Here is a 12,631-nt window from a genome sequence, read left to right as displayed (position 1 = left end):
CTAATTGTCTTTTCTCTTCGTATGAGTTTTTCAGATTGAACTTGCGTTAATAAGTTAATAAGCCTCCTTCCCTCAGGTGTCATACACTGTTCCCTTTCAAAGCTGTTCCACATGTCTCTGGTTCAAGTCAACAGGTACCAATGTCTTTTTCTAAAATTCATGGCTGTTTTCTTCTGTTACATGCTACCTGGTTTGTCTCCCTTTTTCTCTTCATTTTTGGTTTCCACTTTATGTTTAAATGAATCACCTTTCTCAGCACTCCTGTTTGCGTTTTGATCTGGCTCAAATCAAAAAAATAAATAAATAAATAAATATGACACTATAGATGTTACAGAAATGATCTCATTTAACACCAGCATTTTTCTCTCAATACGTTTGCATGCTTTATCTCTATCTGTGATGCACACAGACTTAAAGACGTCATTTACAGTCCTTTCCTGCAAGTTCTCTGCTCACCAAAGACCTCAGAGAATTCCTGACTGTCCAAACACATCTGCTTCAGTTACTTTGGATAAGAACCAAAGCTGTTGAAGGCTGACTCCATGGTAATGTTCAAACAATGTGAGGGAGGCTCTGGTCTGCCAGGGGAGATGTTTTAGCCTAAGTCTGTGCAAACTTAAGAAAGCACAATGCGTGGTAAGAACTACAAACTAGAACAACTCTGGGCTGCATTACTAGTATCCTGTGACTTTTCAGAGATGTATTCTTGTATTCTTCAAATTTCTTTTGCTGTAAAAGAAAAAAAAGGTGACTGGGTGTCTTGTGTGAAAGATGAAATTACTGGAAAACATACTCTAAAATGCGTGCCTTGGAAAAAAAAATCTAGCAGTGATTTGGTGATTAAAATTCACAAGAAGAATTAATTTGTGATGTTATAAGATTTTTGTTATGTTCTGGAACAGACTGAGGGTCAAACTGAAAAAAATAACTCTTTGTGCTTGTACTGTACATAAGGTGTTGTCTTTCTACTATTTAAAGAAAGAAGATGATTATATTTGATTTATCAGTCCTACTTTAATCTTTTACATCTATAAATCTGAAGATACTTGGGTGGACTCCGCCACCTTTGACTTTAAGATTTGTTTTTAATCAACAATAAATCAGTCTGCAAAGCAACAAAGCCCTGACATCAAGACCCCACATGTGACCCTTAAATCGTAGGAAGTTCAGGCAGAACAGGTATTACATTCACATAAACAAACACATACACACACATGCACACAATAGCTCTGACCTGGCCTTCAACCTGTCTAATTTCCTGACTGACAAACATGCAAACACACACAATGTGCATTAAAGACCTTTTTGCTCCTGCAAAGAGAAAAGGTTTGTCTTTATATTGGGCAGAGACTCAGTCCTATAAATATAATCAGTTACATTTGCTTTCAAAGATTGACTCAAAGTCACTGCAGGCGTTTGTTCTTTTTCAGGAGGGAATGATAGCGAGAGATACTGTTTTTCAAGAAAGCAATAATTAGGTGCAAAATTTAAATTTTTAAATGTTCACTGGTCAAAAAATTTCAGAATTATCCATTAAGGAGCCAGAAGACAGATACCACAATTCGCTGGATTTTTTTTGACAAAGTCATAGCTTCTCCTTAGGAATTATCTACTCTTTTTAAAAGCTTGCATTCAACTGACGCATATTCAAAATCTGAGAAAGTGAAGTCAGGATAGATTGATGAGGGAGAGCTGTAAAATATACAAGCTGGGAGAGTCTCGCAGCAATCTCCAAACAAATAGAGATTTCAAGAACATCATTTCAATTATTTGAATGAGTCACCTTGTTTCCTTACAGAAAGCCCAAACTGTCTCTGTCAGATGAAAGGTGTTGGGTTATAATAAGGAACAAACTAGGAACCTTTAAAGCTTAAACCTGCCATGAGCTGGAAACTGCTGGAACAGTGGTCTCACTCTCCAGAACGACGTACGTTTTGCTTCACAGTGAAATGTGAAAATGTCATGCAAGAATGTATCTCTCCTGCATAATTTAAACCCTGTAGGTCAGGTATATATTCAAAGCTACTTGTATAGATAAGCTATGTGTCATCAAGAGAGAAGTTTGTGCTCAAATTAGACAAAGACTGACTATTTAATAACACATGAAAGAAACCCGTTTAAATGAGGTATTCAGCCATAAGAACATTGCCTTTGCAGTCAAGCATGGTGATGAGTTGCTGAGGTGCTGTTTAGCTATTAGTTGTAATGATGCACTGCACAAGATGGATTGAATAAGGTTGATCTAAAATGTGCATCCGAGCAGATTATTATTATTTTTTTGCTTAGATAAATCACTCTAACAATGCTTTTTTAGAATAGACTTCCCATAGCCACAAAGTCAATCTTTAAAAAAAGATTCTGATTAATCCTCATAATCCAGCTCTTTGCCCACGCACTGTGAATGAAATCAGTTAAGTCTGCCAAGAAGATTTATATAACATCCAATCAAAATTATATCAGAAGCTCATTTTTATTGGATTTATAGAGTTCTTTGGAAAGAGGATGAACTTTTCTATAGACACTTAGCCAAAGATCTGCTGTGATTTACACCTGCAATGCTTTTTGTGCTCTGAACGAACTAGAATTTGTCCCCCTCTTGTGCTGCTGCAAATAAACTTAAACTAACTAGACCAATCGGCCTAACTGAGACCCAGGTTTCGAGTTGCTCTTGATCAGCTTTAAAATAGACTCTGGTGATGATTACCTCTGGGTTAAATCAAAACCTGTCTTGACCAAAATGAAGGGGAAATATGCTTTTTTGTACTGAAGCAGCCGTTGCAGGACCTGTAGCTATAATAGACTTAGACAGATTTATTTTGTCATTTTGTATACACAAGCATAAACAAAAAGAAATTTCGATTAAAACAGCTCTAGACAACTTCATTTTTTAAAGTGTAGCCTTTAAACAGTAATGAATAAATAAATAAATAATAGTAATGTAAAGATATGTCTGTATTTAAAGTTCTAACTTAATTTTTTTTTTTAAAGCTACAGTGTGTAATTTTCAGCGACATCTAACGTCCAGACTGCAGACCGCAGCAACATGAACATCTCCCCCCCACCGCTTCTCCCCCCCAACAGTACGGCGAGCGTTACGGGACAAAATGTCTTCCACGACGTCCGCATCAGCTACCTTCTCAAGTGATGAGNATGATGATAAATAACATAGTTATGTATAATATATTACATTTCTGACTGTATATCCCTGTAATTATTACACACTGTAGCTTTAATACATAAATAATCCATTTTACACAACATTCAGCAGTCTAATGGCAGTGGGGAAGAAACTGTTGTGTAATCTGCTGGTCCTGCATCAGATGCTTCGAAGTCTCTTCCCAGAGGGCAGCAGGGAGAACAGTCCATGGTGGGGGTGTGAGGAGTAATTTATGATGTTACGGGCTCAGGACACACAGTGCTGGGATGAAATGTCTTTAATGGAGGGAAGAGGAGCCCCAATGATCTTCTCTGCTGTTCTCACTACTCTTCTTACTTTCTTTCAGTCTGAGGTACTGCAGCCTCCTCACTACACAGTGAGACAGCTGGTCAGACGATCTCTATGCTGCTTCTGTAGAAGGCAGGTGGGCTCTCCTCATCCTCTGCAAGCAGTACTGTGCCCTTTTGACCAGTGAGGTGGTGTTTACTTTCCAGGTGAGGTTGTCTGTGATGTGAACCCCCAGGAATTTGGTGCTGTTTACCACCTCTACAGCTGAGCTGTTGATGACCAGTGGAGCGTGGTTAGGCCGGTTCTTCCTGAAGTCCAAGATGATCTCCTTCGTCTTCTCCACGTTCAGGATCAGGCTGTTATCTTTGCACCAGTCCACCAGGTGCGACACCTCCTCTCTGTTGTTCTGGTCATTGTCATCACTGATGAGGTCCACCACAGTAGTGTCGTCTGCAAACTTCCCGATGTGATTGGTGGTGAACCTGGGGACGCAGTCGTCTGTCATCAGGGTGAACAGCAGGGGGCTCAGGATGCAGCCCTGAGGAGAGCCTGTGCTTAGGGTGATGACATCAGAGGTGTTCTGTCCGACCGGGACTGTCTGTTGGTGAGGAAGTCTAGCAGCCAATTTCGAAGGGTTTGCCCATCAGATGCTGTGGGATGATGGTGTTAAAAGCTGAACTGAAGTCCAGGAACAGCATCCGCGTGTGGGTGTTCCTCACCTCCAGGTGTACCAGGCTCAGGTGGAGAGCAGCAGAGAAGGCGTCCTCAGTGGAGCCATTCTGTCGGTAGGCGAACTGAAAGGGGTCGAATGTTGGCAGCAGACTGGAGACAATGCGTTCTTTAACCAGCCTTTGAAGCGCATCATCATGATAGGAGTCAGTGCAACTGGCAGGTAATTATGTAGTGAGTAGACCTGAGGCTTCTTTGGGACTGGAATAATGGTGGCAGACTTGAAGCATGATGGCACTATGGATTGGTCCAGCGAGGTGTTAAAGATGTCTGTGAGGACACCAGCCAGCTGATCTGCACACTCCTTATACACCCGCCCAGGTATGTTATCAGGCCCGGGGGCCTTCCTTGGATTTACTCTCCTCAGAGTTTTTCTTCACTTCAAATGTTATAGTAAATGTTAAAGGTCATGTTCTTACTCTGGTGAAGATTCTCAGTTATCCAGGTAATAGGCATTCCAAAAAAGTTGTTTCCACATTTGAAGACGTTTCGCTTCCTATCCAGGAAGCTTTTTCAATTCAAAATGTTAGAAAAAGCATTGAGGTTGAAGCTTTATACAACAGTCCGAACAAATTCTTGTTTGGGCCACTTGTCTAAGCAAAAACAAGGCTTTCGTTAGGGCTACTCTATAAAGACTTGATTTCAATGCTATTTCTGACTTTTTGAATAAAAAAAGCTTCCTGGATAGGTAGCGAAACGCCTTCAAACTTGGAAACAAAGTCAAGTGGTTTGTTTTTTAACTTCTTGGAATGACATGTTCTTACTCATTTAGTGTTGCTGGAGTAGGAGTTTTTATTTCTAATTTCAAAGGTAAAAGATAATATGCAGTAAAACCTGCATTAAATAAGATTGTCTTGACATAATTACTATACAGCTGTGAAAGCAGCACCAATAGAAAGAACAGAAGTACGACTCACAGAATAGAATAGAATTCAACTTTATTGTCATTACGCTGTCACAAGTACAAAGACAAGAAATGTAATTTTCATCTATCCAGAGGTGCTATACAGGATATGAATATTTATTTACATGTGCACAGAGACTATGTATGCATTGACTATAAATGGCATATATAAACACAGAGTAATTGTAAGAGGCTATAAAATAAAAAGTATGAAAACTATATACAGATTATGCAGGAAAGACAGGAAATGGATTATTTACATACAGTATCAGTGGGATTGTAATACAGGTTAAATACATTGAAAGAAATAATGCAACCGCTTTTGGCATTTACTTAATCATATTTATTTACTTTAACACAATTGTTTGATGTTAGTCACGTATGACTTAAAACAATTGTGTTAAAGAAACTAAATATCAAAAGAAGTTGCATTATTTTTTTCAGTGTAATGACAGATAATAGCAGATAAAAGATTTATAGAATATATACAGCTATGGTTGGGAAGTGCAGTTGGGAATTGGTGTTGGATTCATGGATGTGTTTGTAAGGACAGCCCATATGTTGTTGTTGTGAGGAACACATCAGGACCACACCAATGGAGGTATTTTTCAAACAAGAACTGAACAAAAAAAAATTCCTTAGATTTAAAATGTTTTGTAGGAAATCTAAAAGTCTCTTTTAAAAAGTCATTTAAAACACATTCCTGAAGTCATTTCAGCTACAGATTGATATCCGTGAGGCCCACCTAGAGATAAGAGACACAGGATTGGCTAAATATACAGTTTGACTCCTATATTTAAATAAGATATTTTAAAAACAAACAAATGAGAACAGCATCATGTAGCAAAAGTCAGTTATAATTCAGAACACTTCAACTACATGTTTAACAAGTATTATACAGTTAGGAGAACTTGCATGCATTAGGAAACCTCTGAATCACCTTTCCTGGCCTGGTACAGGGGGCTCCAGGGTGGATGAGGTTAAGTCTTGCAGAGAGGTCGCTCAAGAATATATAGCTGACTTTTCTGACCTCCCATGAGTGCAAATGCAACTCGAGCTCTTTAAACAGGGCACTCTGGTACAGTATGTTACTCCTGTTCAGTCCTCATTAAAACTACAAAAGTAAAAGTCGCTGGAACGTTTCTATGTACGTCCCTTCTGCAGGAGAAATAAGAAAAAATTAACACTTTTTTATTCAGTTAATTTAATTTAGTTTATGTAAATTGTCCAAGATTATTTCATTGCTAATGTGTTAAAACAGGATGAGGATTTTGTGGTTCAAAGTACAGAGAGTTTGTTTTGCTAAGCATTAAATGTTTGTGGTTTTTTGTCCTAACTGCTGTGATGTGGATTGTTTCCAAACACTTTTAACCAGGCAGCCTTTGAGCTCCCAGTGGAAGCTGTCTGTCCAGGAACATACAGCATTAGTTAATGACTCACTTTGGAAAAAACATGGATTAAGAAGCCGATTAGGTGCAATGAATTTTGGCTTGGATAAAGTTTAAAAATATTGAAAATGTTACTCTTTAAAGTGCAATTTATATATATATATATATATATATATATATATATATATATATATATATATATATATATATAAGAAATATGAGCAATTATGGCAGAATTTGAACATTAAACCCTTCTTTATGGGAATTTATGCTACCTAACATTTTATTTGACTCTTTAAGTATGTATAAAGACCAGTTGAGAAAGGCCTGGTTGATGTTTTTTTTTTCATGACACCCCAATTTCTGTATTATGATCTGATGTAAAATTCTAAACTTGAATGGCCTTGCTTCATTACCGGAAGAAAAAAAGAAAATCATTAAAATTAAAAGAAGAAAGCTGGAAAACATCACCATATTTCTTGTATATCTATGTATTTTATCTGGTGAAATAAGTTACTTAAATGAATTTATTTTCTTTTAATATTGAAAGCAGTTTCAAAGGCGTCAGCTTGGTGATCTCAGTAAAGCTGAGTAGAAGGTTTTTGATGGTTTCTCCTACAAAACTGGCTTTACTGACCTTGTGGACCTTTGCATTTAATCTAACAATATGGTTGGGGTTAATGCTCATTTGGAAATAGGCAATTTTCCCTCCAGCTTCATTGCCTTCGTTATCATGTAAAGCAAAATGTGAATATTTTTTTTAGGAAAATGTACTGATTCCTCCTGCAAGAAAACACCAAAACATGCTGCTATCCTCATACTATACAGCTGGAGTTGTGTTTTCAGGTTTGCAAGCTTCTGCCTTTTCCCCCCCAGATGCAATAAATTCAAATTATAAAATTTTACATGAATCAAACCATATCTACAGAACTTCAGGTTTTGCGTTTATATTGTATAGTAACAGCCCTTATTCCTGCATGCTGATGACCCAGACCATGTCAATAAAGCCATTTACCACAATGACCTGCTCTTACCAGATTTAGGTATAATACTTTATGAAGTATTATACCTGTACCTTAGAGCTGGTACACACAGTTTACATCTCTGGGTAATAGAACCCATTTCTCTCGCTGTACATGATGGCTGGTCAGTTCCATGTTATGCATACTGCATATAAGTGCTTGAGCAGATGAACCCGCTGCCTTCTGGCATCTGGAAACTGTATCCAAAGATACCCCGCCATGCGTAGGTCTACAGTTCTCCTGCTGTTATCTTGTGAGATATATTTGGACTTTTTCCAGATGTCACAGGAGAGCACAAACAGTTGTATCTCAGCTGGGCAAAAATAGGGTTGTTTCTTGTTAAGAATACCAATTATTGAATGTCAAGGCAATTATTAATCGTATTGGTGATTTTTGATCAAAATGAACAAGTTGTGGCACCATAGAAATGATCAGGAGTTAATATCTTAAATGCTCTCAGTCAGTCGTTCTAATGAATGTATGCCCGGTTTGGTATTTTGAAGAATGGATGAAGTAATGAAGGATTATATTGATTAAATGAACCAAAAAGAACAAAGCAGAGAACCAGCAGCTCATTAAATGATGTGTTGTTCAATGTGGATATTGAAGCTTAAGATCCAAGATTCCTTTTGGGCAGTTATGAAAGAGGCAAAGTTAGCTTTAAAAGGAATCAAGAACAGTGGTTGCTATGCTACGTGCATCATTCATTGGAGTTGTTTACTATGGGATCCAAAGTGCTTTAGTCCAGATCATTTCTGGATCTCCATGTGGCTGGGGGTGATCTTTAAATCACTCAATTCGATTTTTATGTGAATCACAAGCAACAATATTTGTTTTATGCAAGGGTCTTCAATCCTGGTCCTCACAAAACACTGTTTTTGAGGTCATGCAGGATATTTTATAGTGTTGTTTTGTTTCTGTCATTTTTCACTCTTTGGAGTTTGTCCACATTAGTTCAGTTTGCTTGCATTTTACCAATTTTTTCTATTTTATTTCTCTTTTGCCTTTCTTATTGTTTTTGGTTCTTACTTTTTCTAGTAGCCTAATTATTATATTGGTTTTCTGAGGTCTCTCCTCAGTCATTTCTCCCTAGGCCATTATCACCTGTTAATTTGTAGATTTCTCTGTGTGCTGTATTCCATGTAACGCCTGTAAACATGCACAACGCAATGTTTTGGGTTTTCTAATGGAGTGCTTTGGCCATGCATTTGTGTTAATTCTGTTTTTTTATTGTTTCTGGTTCTTTTTTTTTTTGGAAAGCTGTAGTCCCAATTTGACCAGCCCCTTTCATGTGTGTGTCTGTGTGCACAGTGTACTGACTTCCATAAGGCTGAAGGCTGTCTTGATTCAGCGCAGCGGTTTGGAGTTCCTTTCCCCCCGTTGATAGAGATGATAGAGTAACCCTCTGCAAGATAAAGAGACGTGAAATAGGAGCAGGAGGTAGAAATTATAACTTGAGGTATTTATGACCCATGGTTTATAGGGAGATTTTTTTTTTTTAATCAACGTTCTGAATTTCCATAAATTCTCCAGAAATGAAAAAGATTGTCCCAGAACTTCGGATTTGTTTTTAGGTATATTTAGACTTTGTGCTCTAGAATAATCATAGATCAGTTCTTATTTTATGTTTGTTTTTAAAATGACAAACAAGATAAATAAAAGAAGCACAGAAAATAGTAACAACCAAATGGCTGATTGGTGAAAGGAAATTTAAGAAATATTGTAATTGAACTAATTATAAATCATTTAATTCTAAGTTTCTCATAGCTTTTGCATTATTTTTAGTTATATGAATACTGATTAGAATCTAGCCCAACAAAATGCCTGCACACTCTTTAACCAATCCCATTACTGAACTGATATCAGTTTGTTTGATCAGTAAATTGCATGTTTACAGCTTGTTTCATGCTTTTTTTAAAAGGTTATGCTTATTTACATTATTCATGATGAATCATGATTGCTACAGAAAGAAAACTCAAAGATCCCTATGTTTGGCAGACACATTGCTGTCGTGTTTACAACTTGGTTCTGGGCCACATTTCCTTTACCACGTCCTTTCCAAGAGGATGTAGCTACTTGGTGCTCAGGCAAAACAACTTCCATGTTTGTGTTATCTATTGTATTAATCTGCACATCACTGTTCATTCCAAAATATAAACCTTTTCACTTCATGTCACTGGGCAGAATGTTTCCAATTCTTGTAATATTCTAGAGATTGAAGAAGGAAATTATAGAAACCAGATCCTGATGAAAAATTACACCAAGATCTTTTACTTTACTATCTGAGTGTCACGATTTGGTTGGAGGTTTTTGTGAGGACCCAAATGCAGAGGTTTCTTGCAGATTTAATGGAATGATCACAGGCAGCAAAAACAGGAATCCAAAAATCCAACATAAAAATTAAACACAAACCAGAACCATGGATACATCAGGGTAAAACAATCACAAGGACCCAGGGTAAGAAGAAGTAAGACGAGGAACCAGCACTGAGGGACTGCACAGGGAGTGTTTTTATGGCTGACTGAACAAAGGCAGGACTAACGAGCTGATAAGGAGCAGGTGTGAGAAGCTGACGAGAAAGCCGAGGGAAAAGAAAACACAAGGGGGCAAAAGAGGACAAGCAAAGAAAAACCTAAGAAACTTAAATAAATCTAGAACACACCAATAAAGCTAGAAAAAAAAAAAAAAACATGGATAAACATGAAACTAAAAACTTAGAGAAAACCAACAGAACCAAAATCGTTACACTGAGCTCAATTTAATCCGATCCAAATGAAGGGACTGACTACCCAGCTTATTTTAAAGAGACTCTGGTCCTTCTGCATTCAGAAGCAGAAAGTTAAAGTAAGACTCATCGAGGTTTTTATGTTTTCACGACATGTCTGTAGTCTATGTGATGGGTTAGTTTCTTCCTCTTTATTGACAGATAAAGCTGAATATCATCAGCATAACAGTGGAAATTAATCCCATGCTGTCTGATAATTCTACCAATTGAGAGCATATATATATATATATAATAAAGACAACTGGGTCTAGCACTGATCCCTGTGGTATACTCCAGAGGTAACCCTGGAGTATCATTAACAAAGCTTTCTTGGAAAATCTAAAAATGGTTCTTGGAGAGACTAGATCTACATCTAAATTAATCTTGTATGAAGTGTTAAACTGACATTGCTCACTACCCTGAATTGGCCATTATGCTGAAACAGGGTGATACAGCTCTACAATGATGTGATTAGTTTATTCTACATGGACTGGTTTCCTGTCCAAGCAAGAAGATGGACAGAGCTAAATAATTATAAGATACTATCTCCTAATAATGAGATATAATGAGTCATAACTATGAAAAAAGTAAGTTATAATGATGAGATATTCGTGTTTTTTTTTTCCATGAGAGGGCAGGAACAGGCTTCCATACAATGCAAATCCATGCAACATTTTTTAGATCATTTTGATGCCAAAAAAAGTTTAAAAAAACGATGCCTTCTTATCCTTCCACTTAATGATTACATCTGACATTGTGCTGGACTATCACTCACAATCCCTATTAAAAATGAATATGTTTGTGGTTGGAATTGTAAAAAGTTAAAAGATTTAATGAGTACCGATTGTTTAGCAAGGCATAATATTTATAATTGTTTTCCACTGTGGCTTGATTTTTATTGAACAGGTAGACGTGACAATAAGCCACTAATCATCACTGATCTGACTTGGTTTGATGGAAACAACTATTGTTTTTCAGATACCAGTGGACCTTGAATTACCTGCTTCAGTCAGCACTCACAGTTTTGACTCTACTCTTCCGCATTTCTATCAGAGGCCACAGAGATATGACAGAATCTTTGAGAGGGACTAAACCCTCCAGCAGCTGATGTCTGCAATAAAGCAGGTCAGATCTATGACACACAGCACTCAGAGCAAAGTTTAAAACAAGCCTCTTTGATGCATCCCTAAATAGGGACATTTGGTTTTCCTTGTCCTGTCAAAAAGAGACGTATATGTGTTTAATGTTTTTTCATGGAAACATCAGTAGGAGATGTTGGAAAGTATCACCAGTCAGGTTGCCAGTGTTTGCAGGAAGTGTCCTGCACATTGTTTCTCAATTACAGGGAAGTGAGCCAGCATGGACTAGAAGTTGACTCTATAAACATGTTTTGTTGCTGGAGGCCAATGCATGCAAAGAAAGAACAATCATACCAAATGCTCAGCTGGTTTTGAAAAAGAAATGCAATAAATATATTTAGAAACGTATTTTATTGTTTATCTTTTTACTCTTCACTAGCATGTCATTCTTTTACATTTTTCTAATGTCCACATTTATGTGACCTTTTTTTTATAATCTTTTTGCTGCTGTAAACACCAGAATCTCCCCATTGTGGGACAAACATGATTATTAAAAAAAAAAAGATTAAGATTTGCTGTTAAAACAAGGCACTGTGGTCACCCTTCCCTGTGAACTGAGGGCGATGCATTTTATTCTTTTAGCAGATACTGCCCTCTGTCGGTATTTTTATATGCATGCAGCTAGTATGCTGCCAAGTGGTCTGATTTTGCTGAACTTTTAATACTTTCGATTGAAATTTAATCATTTATCAGATACTAAATTTCGAAGAAAAAAAACAATAGATTGATAGGTCTGTAACTATGATTATCATAAAGAATCAATTTTAGAAATTTGAGCCTCTAAAACATTAATCAATCAAATCTTTCACATTTACTTCATTTTAATTTGTTGGCTTAGAGGTATATTTCAATAAACAATCATAAATATGAGTCTGACCTTTTGTAGACAACTATTTAACTTAAGAAGTTACCTTGTAGTCAACTCGTTCAGGAACTTATAAAAAAAAAAAATAAAAATGTATATTTTCCTGGTTTAGCTCTGATGTAAAAAAAGAAAAAAATGTATTTATAATTTATATTTCTATGTTCTTTTGATTATAATGTTATAATATTTATATTTTCACCATGCAGCCCTTATCTTTTAATGTAGAATTACCTTACTAAGTAATATAACGGTATAACTTATAACTTATTAATTATTCATTAATTTAATCAAACTATCTCAGTGAGACATATTTATACGTTGAATACATTGAATCAACTCCGAATATATATATATATATATATATATATATATATA

This window comes from Cyprinodon variegatus, unplaced genomic scaffold, assembly GCF_000732505.1.
Source record: "Cyprinodon variegatus isolate N-32 unplaced genomic scaffold, C_variegatus-1.0 Scaffold94, whole genome shotgun sequence".
Lineage (NCBI taxonomy): Eukaryota > Metazoa > Chordata > Actinopteri > Cyprinodontiformes > Cyprinodontidae > Cyprinodon > Cyprinodon variegatus.
The sequence above is the reverse complement of the archived record's forward strand: the minus strand, read 5'-3'. Positions refer to the sequence as shown.